At 39.0% G+C, this 24,516-nt stretch overlaps 1 protein-coding gene and 1 long non-coding RNA gene across 5 annotated transcripts in view; both read left to right on the top strand.

Annotated features, from left to right (window-relative positions):
• The window catches only part of LOC126863447 (uncharacterized), a 135,575-nt gene that overhangs the window by 47,188 nt on the left and 63,871 nt on the right, over positions 1-24,516 (top strand). The window lies entirely within an intron of this gene.
• Positions 13,882-24,474, top strand: LOC126863539 (uncharacterized). 2 transcript variants are annotated; one of them, XR_007688901.1, is made up of 5 exons: positions 13,882-15,430; positions 15,851-18,214; positions 18,297-19,167; positions 19,242-19,707; positions 19,856-24,474. It is a non-coding gene; the product is annotated as an uncharacterized LOC126863539 (long non-coding RNA). The 2 variants fall into 2 exon arrangements; XR_007688900.1 differs by lacking the exon at positions 19,856-24,474 and having other exon boundaries at positions 13,882-15,110; positions 15,752-18,214; positions 19,242-19,790.

Genomic DNA, 24,516 nt, shown 5'->3' with positions numbered 1-24,516 from the left:
AAACCCGCAATCACTTAGTTGCCAACCTAACATAATAGTTGATTGCAACGATGATCGAGGCATCCGAAGACCACAATGCATATACGTATTCGTAAAAAATGTAGGTATATGTTTAATTGGAATAAAAAAAATGAAGCATTCGAAGACCAAGATATCCGTAGGAATTTACCTAATAATTAATGTAATGTACTGTTTCCGATCATCGAAATGGAATCGATCGAAGTTCTCGAAATCTTCTTTATTCATTTTAGTAAAAAATTGAGAGACACGAGCGAATTTTGATATTCGTATATAATCGTGCCTAAACGAAAAGAAGTCTTTCCTCGAGGGAATATTTTCTCTATATATACTCTTGTATTCTTTAATGGAATATTTTTCGTAGATTCTTCGCCCGGGATACCTAAATATCAATTATATTTAAATACGAATTATACTTGCCGCTTGGAAAGGAGTACTTTTCCGTAGATTATCCGTTTCAAGTACCTCGATATCGCTTATAATGAAATATAAATTATATTTTTTCGTCTATGCTTCTTATGTTCGAGTGTCTTATATTCAAATATTGAAAATAGAAGATATAATTGATACTCGAATGCGAGGGATAAACGAAGAATCCAAGGAGAAGATCTAAGAATCTAAATCTAAGGTAACTGTAAGAAGCCTCGAAGGAGGAGGAATATTTTTCCGCATATTCTTCGTCTCAGGTACTTAAATATCATTTATATTCAAATATCAACTGCATTTTCTCCTTTAAAGGGAGCATCTTTTCTCTTACACTCTCCCTATCTCTTCTTTCATATCCGTATCTTCTCTTCTTCTATTTATCCTCTGTATTCAAATCATCGCTTATAGCTTCTCCTTAAAGAGGAATATATTACTTCATCCTTCTTCGTTCCAGATATCCAAATATCAACTGTACCATTGTCCTCGCCGTGAGAAGAAAAATCCTCGAAAGAGTTGACTCTGTCATTCCCCTCCTCCTGTCTCTTCCATTCGCTCGAGTTTAATTCGATCGGAAAGCATCGTTAGAAGAACTTTCGACACGTTATCCGACGCAACAACGTCTTTCACCGTGATGGCAACGCGAAAAACACGTGGATGCTGCTTTCATTCTGTGCTAATCTCGTTTATACCAGAGGAAGAGGAAGAAAGACTTTCTCGATGACAAGTACCCCGTGACCGAGTCTTGGATCCGCCGTCTGGTATCCGTTAACCGAGCCACGGATATCGTTTTGCGATCACGAAATCGATATCGTGCCACGTCCGACACAGCGACGTCCACGTCCCACCTCTGTACAACATTTTTTCACGTCTGCAGTCCTCGCCGGATTTGCATCTGACGTAAATTCTCCGGTCGCCTTAAGAGGATCGTCTGTTACTTTTATCGCTATTCTCTTCTCTGCTTATCAATATTCTTCTGCGAAATGGATTTCCTTCGTTTCCCTGAATATCCGAGATTGCCAGAGATCAGCGAGAATCCCATTTAAATTCATTAAAATCGGCAAAGTGAATTGGAAGAAGAATTTCGTTGAAAGTTCTTGCTTTAACGCTATAACTACCACATCAGTCAAATCGACTGGTTTTACAATTTTATTTTAAAATTCCTACTTCGTGTTATATCTTTTTCCACAATGATGTAACGACTTTCGCAACGATAACTAAAAGAATAATGTAATGAATTTCATTTTGCTTTTTACGTATTCAAACTGAAAATAATTTTCTATCAGGGCTACTTATACCAATACCAGTGAAAATGGCTGGCACTTGTCGAAGTGTAAAAGGGTCCTGCAATCCGTTTATCGAACTCAATTAGCCAGGTTCCTCGCTTTGTACAACTTGCCACACGTTTTTTATATTTGTACTGCGTATCGTTCGATATGACGATATCAGTTATCGGGAAAATTGCGGATCGATCGCTAGATCGCTTGATGCTGACGCTAGAAATACCACAGAGGTGAAAACGACTGGTTCTACAATTTTATAAATGTGTCGACCCTCGTTTAGGGATCATTTTAGGGATCGTCGTTAATAATACTAAAAATGTACTACACAACGTGGAATTCCTTCTGAAAGAACGTAAGAAATCAATAAATATAAAAATATTCTATCATTACGTATTTTTAAAGACCAGTCATTTTCACTGACTTTGGTAGAAATAGCTTCGTGTTAACTATCGGTAGTTCTAGTGTCAAGGGACGAAGCTCGTCGATCGGAAATTAGTCGTTTGGTTGATCGCGGACGTTTGTGCATTTGTGCGACATATAAAAGCACAAGCGTGATCCGCGAAAATGTAGAGAATATGCGAAATAACGCGTTCGTTGCATTAATAACTCGTGGGCGGAGTTTTTATTCGTGTTGCATCTCTTCCTGAAAGAATGAAATTATGTTGATACAACGTTTTCATTTCTCGTTTCTGGACATTCTTCGAGTAAAAGCGTGTACAGCGTTCTAGACATTTTTCAACTAAAAGCGACCGAAAAATGGTAGAAAATCTGTCACGTTGTACGCGTTAACGAACGTTTTATTTCGCTGTTCCTTTGACTCTTGCGAGCCAGTTACGTTGATGAACGCATTGAAATTGCATAATCATCCGCGGTGTACGTGGTCATTAGTCGTGTTACGTAAAATAGGCGTAGGAAAAGAGTCGTATCGAAGGAAAAATCAAGAGCTAGAAGGGACGAGTGCAGAGTGAGTCTAGGTCCGGTTCTCGTGGAGGCTCTCCGTGACACAGCCATGGAATACCGATTGCTCACTCTCCCATGGCGTTTCCTGTTCCGACCACGTATCCCGCTTTCAAAATACGAGCCACACACAGAACCAAAGAGAATGAAAGAATATGAAAGAGGAGAGACAAAATGATCACTGGGGTTGGCTTCTATTTCCTGGATTTATTTTGTAATTTAAATTTAGTCAGCAACTTTTATACTCATCGTCTTTTACTTAGAACTTCATTTCGCTCGAGCAGCATCTAAATGACATTTATAAAGTCCCAGTTCTTCGCGTTCAACCCCAAAAGACTGCTGAAATTGATCTCAACTTGTGGAGTGTTTCTACAGCTCACATACAGGGTGTCCAATTTTAATCTTCAAAGTAAGTTCATTAAGCAAAGCATACAATTTCTTGTTTGTCCAGGCTTTCGTGGCTCGCATGGTATTCGATACTCATCTGCAATTGTTCAATTTCCAGTTTGTTCCTATTCCACCATCCATTTCCTGAAGCTTTATATCTTCGTAACCGATAATATCTACATCGACGTGTTTCTATCGAGCTAACGTAATACAAGTGGTAACAGAAGAACACGTTTTGTGCATCGACTCAGCTATGAAACGCGAAAGACGAAGGAAAATGAAATCAACGTCGAAGCGGTACTCTGAGGATCCTACGTGTTGCGTCAATGAAAAGTCTCGATTTATGAGACACAGAGTCTGAGCAGAATTAAAGATCGTACTAAGAAATTTGATTATTATTTCGTTCGTTTATTATCATTTTAGATCGAAATTACCACGATGTCTGTAACGTCCGAGACGCTTCAGGATCCCATAGCGAACAATCAAGAGTTAAGCGAAAAAAATCGTTATTTTTATGCTGAGTCGTATCATCCTGACCACAGTGACTGTGCGTGTCACCGCGTGTCGAAATTTCGCAACACCATTTTTCGACGAAATTACCGCAGAACAAAGACGTATAATCCTACGCTAAAAACGAAGAAGCAAAGACGCTAGAATGAAGGAAAGAAAGAAAGAAAGGAGGAGAAATGGGCGACTATTGTTCTCAGGCGTATTATGCGCGTCATTCCACGCCTTTTATTCGTCTGTGTTCATCGCCGCGCGAAGATCCGCATTTACTCGCCAAATACCGATCCAGGATATTCGTTTTTAAATCATCGTCGTCGTCGTCGGCCCGCGTGGGATTACTCGGCCGACCTGCACAGCTCTGGAAAGCTCGATTAATTCCTTGCACTCGTTGACCTTTACTGGTCGCGATATGCAGTTGTGCTGGCCGATAAAAAGAGCTTCCCCTTGAAACGCGTTTTCACCACCCACTCGCTCCCAGAATTCGCTCTTCTTTTCATGTAACGGTGCTCCTTTCTTCTTTTTTTCTTTTTTTGTCATATGTACAAGTACGTTCTTGAAATACTTTTTATAACGATAGTTCTATAGATTTTCCGGTTTATACGAATACGATGCTCTGAGAAGCCAAATTGACCCACTTCATTTTTTATAAAGCGTTTGATTTCACATTATCCAGAAACGTAAAGCTACACGTACAGCTACGAAAAGCTTTTGTACATACTGCTAGCCTGTAACGAACCAGTCTTTTCATCAGGTTGCATAATTTATTCGTAGTATCGTAACAAAGTATCGTAGTCATAGGAGAGGCACCGTGTAGCGATATAAAAGTCAATGTAATATTTGCACTTGATTAATTAGTACGTAAACGTCGATGTAAATATCGTAGAACGGCGTACAAATATTTTTTGTAGCCACTGTAATTAGCATTGAATTTCCGAACCCTCAGCCGCCACTTGTGTCAATTTGACACGCTTTCGAAAGAAGATTCTATTATTCGTTCGTTCATAGAACGATCTTACCGAAACCTTCTGACTTTTTATTTATCTCTGTTTTTTATTCTTCGCGAAGAATGCGGGATCGTTTTGTCAATTTTCGAAATTAATTATTTATCTCGCCGTTTCATCGCGTCACGCTGGTAGAATAAAATAAAAATAACGAAACGCGTTAAAATTAGAATTAAAAATACCTATATTTTCCTAAATTTATCAGCCGCAAGAAGATAGCGATAAGGAATTGTAAATTCCAAGGAAATTAAAGAAACATAATGTCTATGATTGCGTCGGTTCTTCGAAACTATTGCGTTTCAACGATGTAGCCGAACGTACAGTCTAACAAGGCTATGCCTTAAGTACAAGCTAATGCGAGACAGTTAAAGTAAACCATTATAGAAAATGAAAATCGAACGCGCAGTGAACTTGTTAACAAGATGTTTTTCCAATTACATTCTTGTCGCGTGTTATCGTAATAGTGTCAATGGCGAACGAACGTGCTTACGCACAATGTGCGTATATATAAACGCGAGAGAAAATTCTGAAGCGATGCAGCACTCGAGACGTAGCGCGACGATAAGAAGCCTCGTTATCTTTATGGCTGGCTCGCGGCGTTGCTCGCGGGACGAGCCGATAATTTCGTTAAAATTTAACGTAAAAACTCGTTCTCTTCCTGTTACGAAGGGTGTGTATACCGGTGGGCATACGATCCGCTTGGCGCCAGACGAGAATCACTGTGTCTGCTATCGGATGCAGCGATTGCCTCTCGGCGAGGGCAGAGAAAATCGAGGTACGAGGCGGGAAAACCCGTCCTCGGCTTCTCCCGACGATTCACGGCACGTAGAAGATCACACGAACGTACGCCCGACACGTTACATCCATGGCAAAGCTGGATATCATTAACCAGTTAGCTATTTTCGACGAGTATACTCGTCGTGAAGAAACGCCAATATTTTTTGTTATGTCGAGTATACTTGTCGTGAGTAGAGAAAAAAGGAAAAAGAAGGGAAACGATCGTTTCATTACAACTTAATTCTGTGTTACAACAAACACACATACTCTGTTGTGTTTGACAAGTATACTCGTCGTGAAGAAGTGCCAATATTTTTTGTTATGTCGAGTATACTCGTCGTGAGTAGAGAAAAAAGGAAAAAGAAGGGAAACGATCGTTTCGTTACAATTTAATTCTGTGTTACAACAAACACACATACTCTATTGTGTTTGACAAGTATACTCGTCGTGAAGAAGTGCCAATATTTTTTGTTATGTCGGGTATACTCGTCGTGAGTAGAGAAAAAAGGAAAAAGAAGGGAAACGATCGTTTCGTTACAACTTAATTCTGTGTTACAACAAACACACATACTCTATTGTGTTTGACAAGTATACTCGTCGTGAAGAAGTGCCAATATTTTTTGTTATGTCGGGTATACTCGTTGTGAGTAGAGAAAAAAGGAAAAAGAAGGGAAACGATCGTTTCGTTACAACTTAATTCTGTGTTACAACAAACACACATACTCTGTTGTGTTTGACAAGTATACTCGTCGTGAAGAAGTGCCAATATTTTCTGTTATGTCGAGTATACTCGTCGTGAGTAGAGAAAAAAGGAAAAAGAAGAAAAACGATCGTTTCGTTACAATTTAATTCTGTGTTATAACAAACACACATGCTCTGTTGTGTTTGACAAGTATACTCGTCGTGAAGAAGTGCCAATATTTTCTGTTATGTCGAGTATACTCGTCGTGGGTAGAGAAAAAAGGAAAAAGAAGGGAAACGATCGTTTCGTTACAACTTAATTCTGTGTTACAACAAACACACATGCTCTGTTGTGTTTGACAAGTATACTCGTCGTGAAGAAGTGCCAATATTTTTTGTTATGTCGAGTATACTCGTCGTGAGTAGAGAAAAAAGGAAAAAGAAGGGAAACGATCGTTTCGTTACAACTTAATTCTGTGTTACAACAAACACACATACTCTATTGTGTTTGACAAGTATACTCGTCGTGAAGAAGTGCCAATATTTTTTGTTATGTCGGGTATACTCGTTGTGAGTAGAGAAAAAAGGAAAAAGAAGGGAAACGATCGTTTCGTTACAACTTAATTCTGTGTTACAACAAACACACATACTCTGTTGTGTTTGACAAGTATACTCGTCGTGAAGAAGTGCCAATATTTTCTGTTATGTCGAGTATACTCGTCGTGAGTAGAGAAAAAAGGAAAAAGAAGAAAAACGATCGTTTCGTTACAATTTAATTCTGTGTTATAACAAACACACATGCTCTGTTGTGTTTGACAAGTATACTCGTCGTGAAGAAGTGCCAATATTTTCTGTTATGTCGAGTATACTCGTCGTGGGTAGAGAAAAAAGGAAAAAGAAGGGAAACGATCGTTTCGTTACAACTTAATTCTGTGTTACAACAAACACACATGCTCTGTTGTGTTTGACAAGTATACTCGTCGTGAAGAAGTGCCAATATTTTTTGTTATGTCGAGTATACTCGTCGTGAGTAGAGAAAAAAGGAAAAAGAAGGGAAACGATCGTTTCGTTACAACTTAATTCTGTGTTACAACAAACACACATGCTCTGTTGTGTTTGACAAGTATACTCGTCGTGAAGAAGTGCCAATATTTTTTGTTATGTCGAGTATACTCGTCGTGAGTAGAGAAAAAAGGAAAAAGAAGGGAAACGATCGTTTCGTTACAACTTAATTCTGTGTTACAACAAACACACATGCTCTGTTGTGTTTGACAAGTATACTCGTCGTGAAGAAGTGCCAATATTTTTTGTTATGTCGAGTATACTCGTCGTGAGTAGAGAAAAAGGAAAAAGAAGGGAAACGATCGTTTCGTTACAACTTAATTCTGTGTTACAACAAACACACATACTCTGTTGTGTTTGACAAGTATACTCGTCGTGAAGAAGTGCCAATATTTTTTGTTATGTCGAGTATACTCGTCGTGAGTAGAGAAAAAAGGAAAAAGAGGAAAAACGATCGTTTCGTTACAATTTAATTCTGTGTTATAACAAACACACATGCTCTGTTGTGTTTGACAAGTATACTCGTCGTGAAGAAGTGCCAATATTTTTTGTTATGTCGAGTATACTCGTCGTGAGTAGAGAAAAAAGGAAAAAGAAGGGAAACGATCGTTTCGTTACAACTTAATTCTGTGTTACAACAAACACACGTGCTCTGTGCTTGACAAGTATACATCGTGGCTTACTTTTTGCGACACGTTGTAGGTACACACTTTTCAAAGAGGTCGCAGCCAGGTAACTGGTTGAAGGATCCTTACTATCAGCGATTCTATCGTAACATTGTAAACTCCTAGGTCGTATCGTGTGTATTGTTGTATTAAAATGTATTATATCTCCTGTATAATTACGTATACAGAGGATGAGTCACTCAGGATGAGCCACTGAAATATCTCTTTTAATTTTGGAGACAAGAAAAAGTGTTTGAAACAGAAATTGTTTGTTTCCGACAACGAGTCCTTACATGGAGGTCCAAACGTTTTATCAGATGGAAGCACTTGAAAGATTCGCAGATTACGTACATTTTTCTTTTCTTAATGGAACCATGTATTTTTCCAACACCTACGGTTCTCAAGAGAATCTCAATGATCAGTCGAGGTCACTGAAAGTCACAGACTTTATATATGTAATAATGGATGAGAAATCATGCTAACGTTTCTGAAACAAAATACTCTGTTCTCCTTTTATTAACGGAACTGTTGGCTCCTCTGATTTGAAATCTAAAAGCTCGTTCCTTAAACGTTTCTCGTTATCTAGAAAATTGAAAGAACCATCGAGGTAGCTCGTCTTGGGTAACTCAGCTTCGACATCTGCGTGTCTATCTGCGTGTTATATGCGTAAAATATCTTAAGATTCGTTTGCACGAGATCTGTCCACAAAGAAACCGACCCATAAACGATCCAAATATGTTTGTCTCTCTAACTGAGTGCTGTAGAGTAATTAGTTATTGGCAATTATACGGTAATTAGAGCCGATGTAGAAAATATGGCTTCGTCATTTATGGGGCACCTTAATGAGCGACCCTACAAAGCGTATGACTCTCCGGATGGCTAGCCAGCAACGGTACCTCAATTTGTACGAGTGGAAAATCAGGAATATCGCAAGTTACATCTGACGATGACCGAGAAACGAAGAACGTGGATGAAGAGATATGGAAGTCGTGCAGGACAATTTGAAATCGATTAGAAGCGAAGCTAAAACGTTCAAACAAGTCGTTATAGGCGATGAATCATGGGTCTATGGCTACGACCCTGAGACCGAATTCCAATCCTCGGTGATCGTGAAACGCCATGATTTTCCACTCGTACGAAGTACGTCGGACGAATAAATAGACCTGGGATTTTTATGCAATTTCGCAACTTCGTAACTGGCGTGATGCGACCTACGTAGAAAGTTATTTCTCCTATTAACCAGTTGGTTAACTACGGAATTTAGTTTTGCAAATCTCTGGTGGGCTGCGCAAATAAAACAGGCGATGATGAGTTTACGCGTCAAACACGGGGGAAATGCTCGTGTTATAAATTTTGCAACGAAATTAAAGCGAAACGACGATGGCTTACATTTTTATGGTTACACAAGATTTCAAAGTTGCAGCAAAATTACAAAATTCATAAACAAGAAAAATGAACAAACGATGTAAGAGATTCAGTGGGTCTTTTCAGTGTGAAATTCTTCGAAACGGGGTACGAAACAGAACTCCTTAGAATTTCATTTTTCCAACAGGCGGCGCATTTTCGAAATGAATTTCCTTTCGACGATATAAATTTGGGCAAATGTTCTCCACGAGAGGCGTAGGATTTGCAGCGGTTGCTGTGCAACGACATAGTTTTCCACTTGCGACTCGTAGTTGGTCGACCAGCTTTCCAAGTTCGCGTTTGTGGAATTGCGCGTTTCTCGTAATTTGTCCGACACGTCCGACCAAAAAATTTAATCCCATTATATGTGTTATATTATATATTATATTGTTATCGAGAATACGCCGACATACACGTGAAAATATCCATGCATTTCGTAGAGAGACAAGATTACGCAAACAATTCCAATATTCTCGATATAACGTGAAAATAATCGACTCAGTTTGTAAAATTTGTTCGTTAAACATCGCACGGGGAATAACCGATATACCACAAAGAATAATCAAATTTTTCCTCGTACAAAATACATAGCAGTTTTATTGGCAATAATAAGGCGAACGTGGCAAATTTCTATTGCTTCTTACTAAAATTTCAATTCTTTATGGTAAACGGTAATTTTTATTTTATACGCGTGAAACGCACCGAAGTACACTTTCTGTTTGACGCGTGTACTCGTCGAACGCGGTTAACTTTAACGTTAAAACGTTACAGACGCTTCTTTCCCACGTTTCTTACGTTCTTACGCGTCACGCGAATTCTCTACATTTTCTCGCTTTTAGAAAGAAACGCGGGAAAGTGCACGGTCTAACAGTTAATCGAGAAAACGCGAACGAACTTATCGCTCGACCTGACCGAGTCCGGCCAACCATTTCACGTGCTGTACGAGCGAAATAAAATACCGAAAAAGAATTTCAAGTACAGTTTACCATCGAACCGCGTGGTTCGAGGAGAAAATTGTCGCAGCTAGAGGATGCCGAGGTACGTTATTTCGCTCGTTGTATCTCGTCTTCTCCGACCGAAACTCTCTCACTCTGGAAACTTTGAGACACGTTGGAAAACGATCGTCGAGCGGAAAGAGCGGCGAGCGAGAGACTTTTGGCAGCGAAGCCGCGGGCGTCCGCGTAGTTGCGCTCGTCGGGGGCCGATTTTAGGGGCTAAACGTCGGCGAAAGGAGAAAAAGCGGCGTATTTTGATACGCGCGCGAGCCGGCCTGCGCCTGTACGCGGCGAGTACTCGTGCTCGAGAGTGCACGAGTGCTCGTTCACTGCACTCTCTCGCCGGCTCCAGGAAAGTGGTTTGAACCGTTAAAGCGGCGCTTTCGTTCCGCGCCTCTCCAGTCACCGCGCCTGGCCAACTACGAAACTTCCGATCCAGTGTTTTCGTACTTTTCCTCTTTCAAAAACTTAATCTCGCCCGTTTGTCACGATCTTCGCCTGCTACGAGTAATCTTCGTTGCTTAATCTTCCTCGCGTCCTTCTCTGCGTCTGAGAAGAAATCGCATAATCTACGAAGGAATGTGAGATCGTATTATCGAATTGCACACACACTTTTGCGTGTTATTTGATTGGATATACTATTATTATTGTGAACTATTATTGTGCTAAATAACTGTTTGTATTAATTTATTTTCAACTATCGTTTTTATCGGTATCTACTAACTACGTAACGAGAGATAAGATTAGAGATGAAAATCGGAGATTGAACAGGCTTACCCGTAGCGTGTCTTACACGTTGCCTATGATTTCATTGTCTAGATACTCGTGCATGGTACAGTTTTATACAGGGTGGTTGGTAACTGAAGGTACAAGCGAAAAGGGGGTGATTCTACGCGAAAAAAGAAGTCGAAAATATAGAATAAAATTTTTTTTTAATTTTTCCATCGAGACAACGATCTACAGTGAGATCCGTTATAACGAGCCGCGATAAAGTGCACGCGTACCGAGCCAAAATTCAAAGTCGATTTTCTCGAAAACAAAGCCTCGAACGAAAAATTTGTATTCTATATTTTCGACTTCTTTTTACGCGTAGAATCACCCCCTTTCCGCTTGTACCACCAGTTACCAACCACCCTGTATAATTGAAGTTAGAAGTGTGCACATAACCTTACTATTATACAGGGTGGTTGGTAACTGGTGGTACAAGCGGAAAGGGGGTGATTCTACGCGAAAAAAGAAGTCGAAAATATAGAATAAAAATTTGTTTTTAATTTTTCCATCGAGACAACGATCTACAGTGAGATCCATTATAACGAGACGCGGTAAAGTGCACGCGTACCGAGCCAAAATTCAAAGTCGATTTTCTCGAAAACGAAGCCTCGAACGAAAAATTGTTATTCTACATTTTCGACTTCTTTTTTCGCGTAGAATCACCCCCTTTCCGTTTGTACCACCAGTTACCAACCACCCTGTATAATTGAAGTTAGAAGTGTGCACATAACCTTACTATTATACAGGGTGGTGGTAACTGGTGGTACACGCGGAAAAAAGAAGTCGAAAATATAGAATACAGATTTTTTTTTAGTTTTTCCATCGAGACAACGATCTACAGTGAGATCCGTTATAACGAGACGCGGTAAAGTGCACGCGTACCGAGCCAAAATTCAAAGTCGATTTTCTCGAAAACAAAGCCTCTTACGAAAAATTTGTATTGTATATTTTCGACTTCTTTTTACGCGTAGAATCACCCCCTTTCCGCTTGTACCACCAGTTATCAGCCACCCTGTATAATTGAAGTTAGAAGTGTGCACATAACCTTACTATTATACAGGGTGGTGGTAACTGGTGGTACACGCGGAAAAAAGAAGTCGAAAATATAGAATACAAATTTTGTTTTCATTTTTCCATCGAGACAACGATCTACAGTGAGATCCGTTACAACGAAACGCGATAAAGTGCAGGCGTACCGAGCCAAAATTCAAAGTCGATTTTCTCGAAAACGAAGCTTCGAACGAAAAATTGTTATTCTACATTTTCGACTTCTTTTTACGCGTAGAATCACCCCCTTTCCGTTTGTACCACCAGTTACCAACCACCCTGTATAATTGAAGTTAGAAGTGTGCACATAACCTTACTATTATACAGGGTGGTGGTAACTGGTGGTACACGCGGAAAAAAGAAGTCGAAAATATAGAATACAAATTTTTTTTTAATTTTTCCATCGAGACAACGATCTACAGTGAGATCCGTTATAACGAGCCGCGATAAAGTGCACGCGTACCGAGCCAAAATTCAAAGTCGATTTTCTCGAAAACAAAGCCTCGAACGAAAAATTTGTATTCTATATTTTCGACTTCTTTTTACGCGTAAAATCACCCCCTTTCCGCTTGTACCACCAGTTACCAACCACCCTGTATAATTGAAGTTAGAAGTGTGCACATAACCTTACTATTATACAGGGTGGTTGGTAACTGGTGGTACAAGCGGAAAGGGGGTGATTCTACGCGAAAAAAGAAGTCGAAAATATAGAATAAAAATTTGTTTTTAATTTTTCCATCGAGACAACGATCTACAGTGAGATCCATTATAACGAGACGCGGTAAAGTGCACGCGTACCGAGCCAAAATTCAAAGTCGATTTTCTCGAAAACGAAGCCTCGAACGAAAAATTGTTATTCTACATTTTCGACTTCTTTTTTCGCGTAGAATCACCCCCTTTCCGTTTGTACCACCAGTTACCAACCACCCTGTATAATTGAAGTTAGAAGTGTGCACATAACCTTACTATTATACAGGGTGGTGGTAACTGGTGGTACACGCGGAAAAAAGAAGTCGAAAATATAGAATACAGATTTTTTTTTAGTTTTTCCATCGAGACAACGATCTACAGTGAGATCCGTTATAACGAGACGCGGTAAAGTGCAGGCGTACCGAGCCAAAATTCAAAGTCGATTTTCTCGAAAACGAAGCTTCGAACGAAAAATTGTTATTCTACATTTTCGACTTCTTTTTACGCGTAGAATCATCCCCTTTCCGCTTATAGCGCCAGTTACCAACCACCCTGTATAATTGAAGTTAGAAGTGTGCACATAACCTTACTATTATACAGGGTGGTAGTAACTGGTGGTACAAGCGGAAGGGGGGTGATTCTACACGAAACAAGAAGTCGAAAATATAGAATACAAATTTTTTTTTAATTTTTCCATCGAGACAACGATCTACAGTGAGATCCGTTACAACGAAACGCGATAAAGTGCAGGCGTACCGAGCCAAAATTCAAAGTCGATTTTCTCGAAAACGAAGCTTCGAACGAAAAATTGTTATTCTACATTTTCGACTTCTTTTTACGCGTAGAATCACCCCCTTTCCGCTTGTACCACCAGTTATCAGCCACCCTGTATATGTCGAGTCCTCATTTGCAACCTTCATTTGGATTAGCCATTCTTGTTATGCGATATAGATGATATTTGCTGGAACAAATATGATTATTACAGAATTTGACAAGTAACCGTGGCGATTAGATAGTCGAGATGCTAATGACAATGATCTTAGATTCGACAAACGAATACACGGTCAACGGGATAAGAAATGCACTTTCTTGCAAAGTCCGAGTCGAACTCAACTTACTTGTGCACAATTCAAGTGTAACTAAACTTACTTGTTCACGGTACAAGTATAGAAGTCAACTTACTCGTATCAGTCCAAGAATATAACTGCACTTATATTCTCTTCTCTGTACCTCTCTGTACAAATGTATTTTTTTAACGAGAGCTATACAACTACTGCATACCTCTGTTAGGTAAAAACGAGCCCAAGCCTACTGTCATAAATCTCGGGCAAACATAATCGGATTAAATCATAAGCAACTGCTTCTAGGTTTTATTATTTAAGTACAGCTATAATAAAAAGCCCAGACTAAAGTATTGGCGATCTTCTCAAAAATTCCAAAAGATAGGTCCCAATGTTCTTTCATTTCCGACATATAAATCTTTTTTTTTTATTATTTAGTTTTTACTTTACAATTAGCTGAGTTAGAAGCTTAATTGCAACATTAACACGTGGATGGCTACCCCCAGCGAGATACCATCCTCGAGTTTGTCTATTTTATTTCTTTAGCGAGGTCAGTAGGGTGTTTTCTCTTTAGTCTTCTTTTTATCAGAGTGTTTTATGTGTATCAAATAAGAAAGAAACGACGGACGGGAGACTATCGTATTAGGCGAATAACGCGCCACGTATCTTCTTGTATTTTCCACTTGAATTCGTATCGCGTACGCGTATCTTGGTGTCTAACTAGCCTAAAGCAAACCCTGGTGGGTAAACTAAAAGCTGGGATGATCCTGTCGGCGAGTGTTTGAAACTTCGCGTAATGCGATTAACGAGAGACGAGTTATATGTATGCAACAACTTTCAGCGTTCTTGGAGATTCAATTAGCCAGGCTGGTTATAGGCGCACGTGACGCACATGGCGCACGTGCTGTGGCTGCGTATCGATCAACGCATATTCACAGAGCACGACAGAACCGCGACAGATACGGTAGAAACACTCTGTACACCGTCTATTTACGGAATTGTCTACGCAGTGTTGGGCCACGCCGAGGACAACGCAAATGGATCGCGATTCCGCTTCCATTCTTATCAACCGTACGCTATACGCCTACTGGCTGTCTCAAAAACTTAGCGCCGAGCTTTAAGATACATTATATGATACTATGGATGTATTATATTATACAGGGTGTCTCTAGTAACTGGGACAGGCTGTAAAACTTTGTTCCAAGTGAAGTTAAGGTATATTGTATTATATTATACAGGGTGCCTCTAGTAACTGGCATAGGATACAGAATTCTGTTGCAAATGAAATGAAAATGTATTATACTATAGATGTATTATATTGTGTCATATATATTATACTACGCTATGGATATATTATACAAGATATAATTCGTTATAAAGGGTGTCTATAATAACTGGGACAGGCTATAGGACTTTGTTGCAAGTGAAGCTAAGATATATTATACTATAGATATATTGTACTATACAGGGTGTCTCTAGTAACTGGCACAGTTTATAGAACTCTGTTACAAGTGAAGTTAAGATATATTATGACATACTATAGATATATTTTATTATATCATGTATATCATACTATTTTATAGATATATTGTATTATACAGGGTGTCTCTAGTAACTGGCACAGGCTATAAAACTTTGTTCCAAGCGAAGTTAAGATATATTGCATTACATTATACAGGGTGTTTCTAGTAACTGGTACAGGTTATAGAACTCTGTTACAAGTGAAGTTAAAATATATTATATCATACTATAGATATATTCTATTATATCATATATATTAAACTATGTTATAGATATATTATATTATGCAGGGTGCCTCTAGTAACTGGGACAGGCTACAAAACTTTGTTCCAAGTGAAGTCAAGATATATTGGATTATATTATACAGGGTGTTTCTAGTAACTGGTACAGGTTATAGAACTCTGTTACAAGTAAAGTTAAGATATATTGTATCATACTATAGATATATTCTATTATATCATGTATATCATACTATGTTATAGATATATTGTATTATACAAGGTGTCTCTAGTAACTAGGACAGGCTATAAAACTTTGTTCCAAGTGAAGTCAAGATATATTGGATTATATTATACAGGGTGTTTCTAGTAACTGGTACAGGTTATAGAACTCTGTTACAAGTGAAGTTAAGATATATTATATCATACTATAGATATATTCTATTATATCATGTATATCATACTATGTTATAGATATATTATACAGGGTGTCTCTAGTAACTAGGACAGGCTATAGAACTCCGTTGCAAGTGAAGTTAAGATATATCGTATTATATTATAAGGGGTGTCTCTTCTATCTGGGACAGGCTATATAGTTGGAAGCAAAGTTAGAGAAAAATCGTAGAGGAAAACTTCCCACTGTTTAACGCGATTTATCGTATTACCGTACTCGCGCGGATGCATCAGTACACTGCAGTTGCAGAGTGCAAATACACTTTTTCATTTAAACGAAACTATATAATTCGCTTGTAAAGCATTCCATGTACTTTACCGTTCCAACGCGATATAAAAATGTATCAAGGTAAATAGTTGGAAAAAGTAATTACTTTGAAAGATGTAATTTTGTAAAACTTCGCGGATGAGAAAGAAGGAGAAAATCAACCTGCGATACTTGTACCTCTGATTCTTCTTCCTTCCATGCGCTAAATTTAGCGCTCTTAAAATCGAAATAACTTTTAAAGTGGTTTTGGCGTTTTTTGGCTCAAGTAACTTAATATCTTTCTGTAAACGATAAAAACTTGCATCGACTGCTTTATACATAATTATAAAGTTTCGTTTGAGAAAAGAATACAGTTTCACCGGAGCATCTGCGAGAAAATTACTACGATCGAGCCTGTTAAACAGTGAAAATTTTTCCTTTTCTCTTTTCTTTGTTGCATCCATTATATTTCGTGTTTAACCGCGATACAAGGATCTTTGCGATTATTTTATGTACATCTACTCTTACAGTATCTTTGAATAAACTTAGATGCTACTTATCATTTCCACGGCAATCTCGTTTTCTTTCCGTTTTTCACGGCGCAGCAAAATCGACGCAGCAGAACGCCGATTTGCAAAATTTTCCTCTACGATCTTTCCCCAATTTCACTTGCAACGGGGTCATAGCCTGTCCCAGTTACTAGAAACGCTTTGTATAGTACGTGATATATATCGTGCGTCTAAATTCACGGTACGAGCGAATCTCAGGCAGCTTGTCTGACTGAAAACGATACGAGCTTCAAGAATAACAAAACTACGCTTTATTCTCGAGAGACTTCAGCTTGAAAACTCTTGTACCTAACTAATTCTCGGTTAGATAGGAATGGATAATTCGTCGTTGCAGTTTTCCACTGTTCTACCTGCATTAGTACGTAAACTGAGGAAATCCAGTCCCGATAGAATAAAGTTTATGAAGTCGAATATTATCGCGTGGAGTTTGGACTTAAAACAACCGAACATTTCTCGCTATCCGAGCGTACAACTTCCACCGTATTATCACCAACGAGACGTACATACGTGCGTCGATTAATAATACTCTTTTCCTTAACCTTTCTGCCTCGAATGCCGCTTATAGGCGGCGCCCGCGAGATGACCTGTGGCTACGAACGCCGCTTATAGGCGGTGACCACGCGACGAATTCTGATTTCGGTACCCCATATATCGGACATACATCAGTGCCATCTGTAGTCAGTAATATATTTTTTCGTTATCGGCAGAACATTTTCTGTTGATTTTATCGATATATTGGATTAATCGCTTCTTAAAAGTTACTTATTGTCGGAACAACATCAAAACGTTTTACGCAATATATTTCAAACATCCAAACGATCGTATACTGTTTCGTGCTAAAAAATCTGTTAAATCCATTGGCAGTGAAACGATACTTCATATACGGTTCTTACAAGAATTATTGTTATTTAAGACTTAGGAAAACGTATATACAACGACCACGCACACTGTGCGCATTTCTGGCGCACGCTTCCGTTCAGTGACAGTACTTCGGCGAATTGGACTGCCGAAGCGAAAGGGTTAAAATAGTTGGATCGGTTAAGAACTATTAGGTTGGCAACTAATTGATTGCGGATTTTATCATTAAGTGGTATTGACAAAATCCGTAATTACATAGTTGCCAACCCACTATATTTGCTCCTCTATTTTTCATTTCTTATAATCAACACAGCAGAGAACAAATACGGAGAATTGGAAAATAATCAGATATTTTGACACTTGCGAGTTAGGTGTGTCAATACCACCTAGTGACAAAATTCGCAATCACATAGTTGCCAACCCAATAGATCGACGATGAATTGGCAATGGGAGGTCGCGCTACACGCGAAAGAAGGTATGAAACGCGGAATAAAATTTGTTCTGACTGTCGAGAGAAACACAGCCAATGGATAAAAATTAACATCTTTCATGGCAAATGTTGAGACTGTCGGATACTCTGCCGCTGTATGCACGTACCTTCGTACGAGACTAGCCTCAGGTAAAGACGATTGTTTTACAGAGATGACAGAAGCTTGATTTCCTATCGACGATTACCGATTGTTTGCGACGTGATTTTATAGGGAAAAAAAGAGGAAAAGAAGGAACGAGAGGCGAACGAGGAATAAGTGGATCAACGGAAGAGCGACGGATCGTGAGACAGAATCGAATAATGGAGCGTGGAAGGTTGACAGAACGGTCGTTAATCAAAGCGATTAATCGAATGTCACGGAACACGTCCGTCGCTGAATTCCACGGCTTAGAGAACGGTACTTGAACGGCCTGTACATTGCACAATACTTTCCAATCTTCGGCCATAATGAGCCGCAACAACGCGCCACCTGCGAAATGGGGCATTTTATCCGCGTTTCCTCTTCTCTTTTCTTTCTACAAGTGAATCGTGACGGCAATCCGGTGTCCTCTGTATATTCCTTTAGACTATGGCCGCGTCTGCATGACTCAAGGTTCAGCCTCGTATCGATTAAAAACCGAAGGAACGCACGTAATTACGTTTGCACGCGAAATCGATCGAGCATTTATTCGAGTGTCTGCCGTGTTGTAATATTAATCGAACACGTCCACGGTTCGCCATTTTATTCCCGCGATCTCGTTCGAAACAATCGCTTTGGAAATGCAGAGGAAGACGAATGATTTTATATTGGCTTGGCAACTAAGTGAATGCGGCTTTTTACATTAGGTAGTAATGACAAAATCCGCAATTACTTAATTGCCAACCTATTATATTTGCTCGTCTATTTTTCATTTTTTATAATCAACACACCAGAGATATTTTGACACTTAGGTTAGGTGTTTTTCGTCAGTTAATCACTTAATTGTCAATAAGGATTTGAATACGCGGGTTCCAGTGTGCTTGATAAATTTTCAAACTCGATTTTCTCGAGAGGTGAACCTTAAATGAAACAATTTTATCGCATATTTTGCTGTTGTTCTTTAGTAATTTATTATTCCACCGCATACTGTATATTATCGTAAATCGTTGGAAGATCGTTAATCGTAAGTTTTTCCAGACGAAATCAAGAAACATAGAAAAGGTGGAGCGAATCGGTCTGATTTCTGAGAAGCTCCGTCAATCTGCTATCTGGTGATAGCTTGGCCATGAAAAAACGTAATACACATTACGAGGAGAATCGTGAACAGAATACAAGGCACACCTTGATGCAACATTTTTCACCAACACGGACTGTTATGGAAATCGTGGCACGAAGATTTCAGCGAACTCGGCTCACCATCAACGTCATTCCATTTCCTCCGTTTTCGTCGTTTCGTTTCGTTCGAACGTACTGTACTTTACAGCGTATTGATCTGGCAACTAAGTGATTGCGGATTTTGTCAATACCATCTAATGACAAAATCCGCAATCACTTAGTTGCCAAGCCAATGAAACACTCGCAGTTGAGCTGAAAAATAAGCGAACAGATAGCGGGGAAGCAGCTATCGATGAAATTTAATCTAATTAGTAGTGTGGTTACACGAGTAAGTTTTATCGATATTCTGTATCTTTATCGTACGTAGCTTATCTATTGAATAATTGAAATGAATATTTACATTTTTATGTATTTCATTCAATTTCATTCACATGCTTACTCTACCTGTTTTACCTGTTCACATTTTTTCTTCACAGCTACGTTTCAACTGCATTTATCGGAAAGATACTTGGGTTAATAGCCGATCAATTGAACTCGTTGTTGCTCGAATTCTGTGAATTCGAACGTGACCTGCAATTGTACGAAAAATAATAAATAGATAAATGGGAAAAATTGGAAAGCTCCTATTATACGAACTCCAATTATACAGAGTGGTCCGTAAATGGTGCTACAATTGCATTATACAGGGTGACTGTAGGAGAAAAAATTGCACGTAAACGTGGAATGAAATTCGTTGGGAGGATAATCGAGTTTGAGAATTTGCCAAGTATACTTAACGCTGGAACTATCCGATAGTTAACGCGAGGCTATTTTTATCAAAAACAGTCAAAATGATTGGTCTTTAAAAAGTACGTAATGACAGAATATTTGTATATTTATTGATTTAGTACTTTCTTTCAGAAGAAATTCCACGTTATGTAGTACATTTTTCGTATTATTAACGACGATCTGTAAAATGATCCCTAAACGAGGGTCGACACATTTACAAAATTGTAGAACCAGTCGTTTTCACCGCTGTGATATTTCTAGCGTCAGCATCTAGCGATCTAGCGATCGATCCGCAATTTTCCCGATAACTGATATCGTCATATCGAACGATACGCAGTACAAATATAAAAAACGTGTGGCAAGTTGTACAAAACGAGGAAACTGGTTAATTGAGTTCGATAAACGGATTGCAGGACCCTTTTACACTTTGACAAGTACCAATCATTTTCACTGGTGTTGGTATAAATAGCCCTGATACAAAATTATTTTCAGTTTGAATACGTAAAAAAGAAAATAAAATTCATTATATTATTCTTTTAGTTATCGTTGCGAAAATATAACACGAAGGAGGAATTTTAAAATAAAATTGTAAAACCAGTCAATTTGACTGTTGTGATAGTTCTAACGTTAAACCCGGCTCATTCCTAACCGAACGAGAGCGAATAATCGACAGGTGGTTGAGCTGCGCGTGAAAACAAGCGACAAAAGTAAAGTAACATTCTTTCGTAAGATATCTGTTCTCTGAGCCAGATAAATTTGTAAATATCATCTTCATCTTCCTCAAAACGACGGCTTAAACGGACAAATTTTATTCTACAATTTTTTTCACAATTTCCAGTTATCTTCGCACGTGTACAGGTCTCCAACCGATTGCTTGCTCGCACCTAGTCAACTAGTTCGACCACGATTGGTTCCATTATACTTGGACTATTTTTCTTATCTTTTTCTTTCTATTTGGTACAATTTTTACAATCAATTCTCATTGAGAATTATAAGTAAATTATTTTGACGTGGTACTGTAACTTGGATTGTAAGTGCTTATAGTATGTTTGATTCTAGTTGGACTATTGGAACTCGATTTTACGGACCACCCTGTATAAAGTGTTTGACCTGCGACAAGTTCAGACGAACGGAGTTCCACTGTACTCGATTGGCCTCGCCTAGATTTATTAAAATATCGAGAAACGTTGATGCGGAGGATCCAACGGCAGAGATCCAGCGATCACGCGGATCCACATTCGGCTTTCGCCTGTCGGAAGTTCGGTTAGGCGATGATTCTCGAGCGATCGATCTTCCGATTGCTAAAGGAATCTCGTTGTAGAGAAAAATAGGTCGAGCGCGTTCAAAGCCTTCTTCTTGCTTTTTTCAATTCGATTCGCGTCGATTCTACTTGCAGCGAACGTAATCCAGCGACGATTCGATGCTACTCACGTTCAAGTCAGAGCCACTGACCTATTGTCAAGGTTGCAATGGTCGTGCTAATTGAAAGTTCGTTACACGATGTTGAATCGGCGCCACGTCGAATCCCTCGGGCCATCAGTTTACCGAAAATTAAGGAAAACTGGCAACGTTCGCGGATAGACGTGGCCCTGTTCCTTAAGTGGAAAGTTAATTTTCCAGGAAATGGATGAATCTCGAGGGGAAGGTTTCGCGTTACGGAACTGGCAGGATAAAATGGTAGATCGTTAGTTGTGCAATGATTCGACGAAATTATCAAAATTGAACACGTAATTTGTGTATCTGTGTATTTCCTATTTGAATGTTCGTATTTCCATATTTTCTATGTTTCTTGTATCTTCTATATCTTTTTACATTTTCTATAGCTGTTGTTCTATCGTACGCTCTATGTGTACGTATTTCTTTCTAAGGAAGCTTTAAATTTCATACTTAAAAAAGTAAGAAAACTCTTTTTTTTTTTTTATTTGGTAGACTATTTACAATCAATTCTCATTGAGAATTATAAGTAAATTTTGTATTATAAGAATTATAAGTATTTTGGCGTGGTACTGTAACTTGGATTATAAGAGTTTATAGTATGTTTGATTCTAGCTGAATCCAATGCTTCGATCTAAAGGGTATTGTCCTTTTAGTCTGCGGATCTGATCCGTCGTGTCAAGTAATTGGGTAACTAATGGGCTTTGGTGGTTGTTAATTCTTATGTTATATCTTGTTGAGAATTTTGCATCTTAATTACCGAAATAACGGTATAGGAACACTAAATCTACACTTAGAATTTATATTAGAACAGTTATATATTTACTTGATCAACGATTCCAAAGATATTCATCGATACTCACTTGCACGCGTCTCACCTTCTTCCATACCACACTGTTAACGAACAGTTTACATTCCTCTGTTTTCGAGACGCCGCGCACACACATACTTCCACACACTCGTATTCACGTACGTGTATCACCACTACGCGGTCAATCTAGTCTAGCACATAAAATTACGCGTATCTCAACATATCTATTACCGAATTTGGATATTTCTTCTTTAACCGTGGGTATCTTAAGGTCGCGATGTATCGTTTCGTTGGTAACACACCAAGGTGCGTCTACCAAGGATCTTAGAGTTCTCGATTGGAATCGTTGAAAAATTTCTATGCTGGAATTACTCGCTGTTCCCCATAGTCGGGTCCCATAGGTCCAAACAGGTCTTAACACAACCTTATATAACATTATTTTACTCCGCACGTTTAAGTTGCTGCGTCTGCCAATGAGCCAGTAGAAGTTTTTTAGTTTCGATTTCAATTGTTTGGATCTATCTAGGATGGAATCTCAGTTGACTACGAATTTGTAGCACGTTCGAACGAGTGATTCGACTGGCAATCTTCGCTCTTCGCTCGTTATTTATATTTTTAACTGGAAATTCTCAGTTCGAAGTTGCATATATCTAGAGATGTAGCGTGCTATCGTGGACGGATTACCTGACAGATATCTGGTATGTGTTGTCGACGTTGTCATTTGTTATTATATTAACATATCGTAGTATCATGGGCGAGGAGCCTGGGGGATTATAAACAAGCGGTTGCTGAGCATGTACGTAGCGAGGCTAAGACAAAGGACAAGGGGTTGCTAGGGGACAATAAACGAATCAACAGCAGTACGAGATGAGAAGCCAGAGAGTGCTGATCGCGTTGTCGAGATAGCGTTGTTAGCGTTGTCGAGAGAGAGTCGAATCAGCGTTGACGAGACTTGTCAATTAATTATCTACTTGTCTTAATTATAATACGTTGTTACGATTAGTTCACGTTAATGATCATTGTTTTCTGTTTAATTAACATCCGTTTAATCCATTTATCGTTAATAAACTAATCATAACAACGTAATAAGCATGGTCTTCTGTTTAATTAACATCCGTTTAATCCATTTATCATTAATAAACTAATCATAATTAGTCACGATACTACAGTATATTTATATAATGATTTTGTGATCAGGTGGTAATGACAAAACGCGCGATCGTTTAATTGCCAAGCCAATACTTTATTCTCCTCTGCTACTTTTCGTTATCGTCTTTCAGCTATCTCCGCAGCTGAGATCATTCGCGACGTTGGAGCACCTTCGTGGCCCTGACCTAATCTTCTCTCTTCGCTTGGAAAATATCCGAAACGTAGCTACGCAGGAGCCTTAGGACTTGTTACGCGTCATTCCTCTGATTCCAGCCAGCCTTGGTCAATTAACACGCGTCATTCCTCCGATTCCAGCCAGCCTTCGGCAATTAACACGCGTCTCTCATCTCCGGTCTCATCCGATCAAACACACGCTGCTTCTCGAAACAATTCAACATAGATTTTCTGTGTTTCGTATGCATCGTGTGGTTTGCACCGCGCTACGAGCACAACGTGTCATGATTATTCACCGGTAATGGCCTTACTCGATCTAAGGTCCCTCGAGGAACGTACGCTCGTCGCTGATTTTTCTTCGCTGCACGAAACAATCGCTGACCTTACGAGCGGTCCGCGTATTTTTTCATCCATCGACATTTATGCGCTTAGACTTCTCGCTGGTCTTTAGGCGAACCGTTACTCTTCCAGTTTCACGATTGCGAGCCAAAATATTTCCATCTAGATACCCTAAATCGTGTTTGCTCTGTAGCTGACAGTTTTTCTGGCCGCATAAATCTTTTCTCCAGTTCAGTGAGACCCGTCGTTCCAGCGAGTCATCTACGAGACGTTATCTCTGTCTTGAATTTACTGCGAACTAACTGTGCTTTTCATATTCCACATTTTGCAAAAATTTCTTTTCTTTTCCGTTTCTTTTCTAAGTGTCCGTCTTAACTGTCTGTCGTTGTAAAATACTTAATGCACGCTGATGGGATGGGTCCTATAAATAAATAAATAAATAAATAAATAAATAAGTAAATA

Source organism: Bombus huntii, chromosome 3 (assembly GCF_024542735.1).
Source record: "Bombus huntii isolate Logan2020A chromosome 3, iyBomHunt1.1, whole genome shotgun sequence".
Lineage (NCBI taxonomy): Eukaryota > Metazoa > Arthropoda > Insecta > Hymenoptera > Apidae > Bombus > Bombus huntii.
This window is presented reverse-complemented; position numbering and strand designations above follow the sequence as displayed.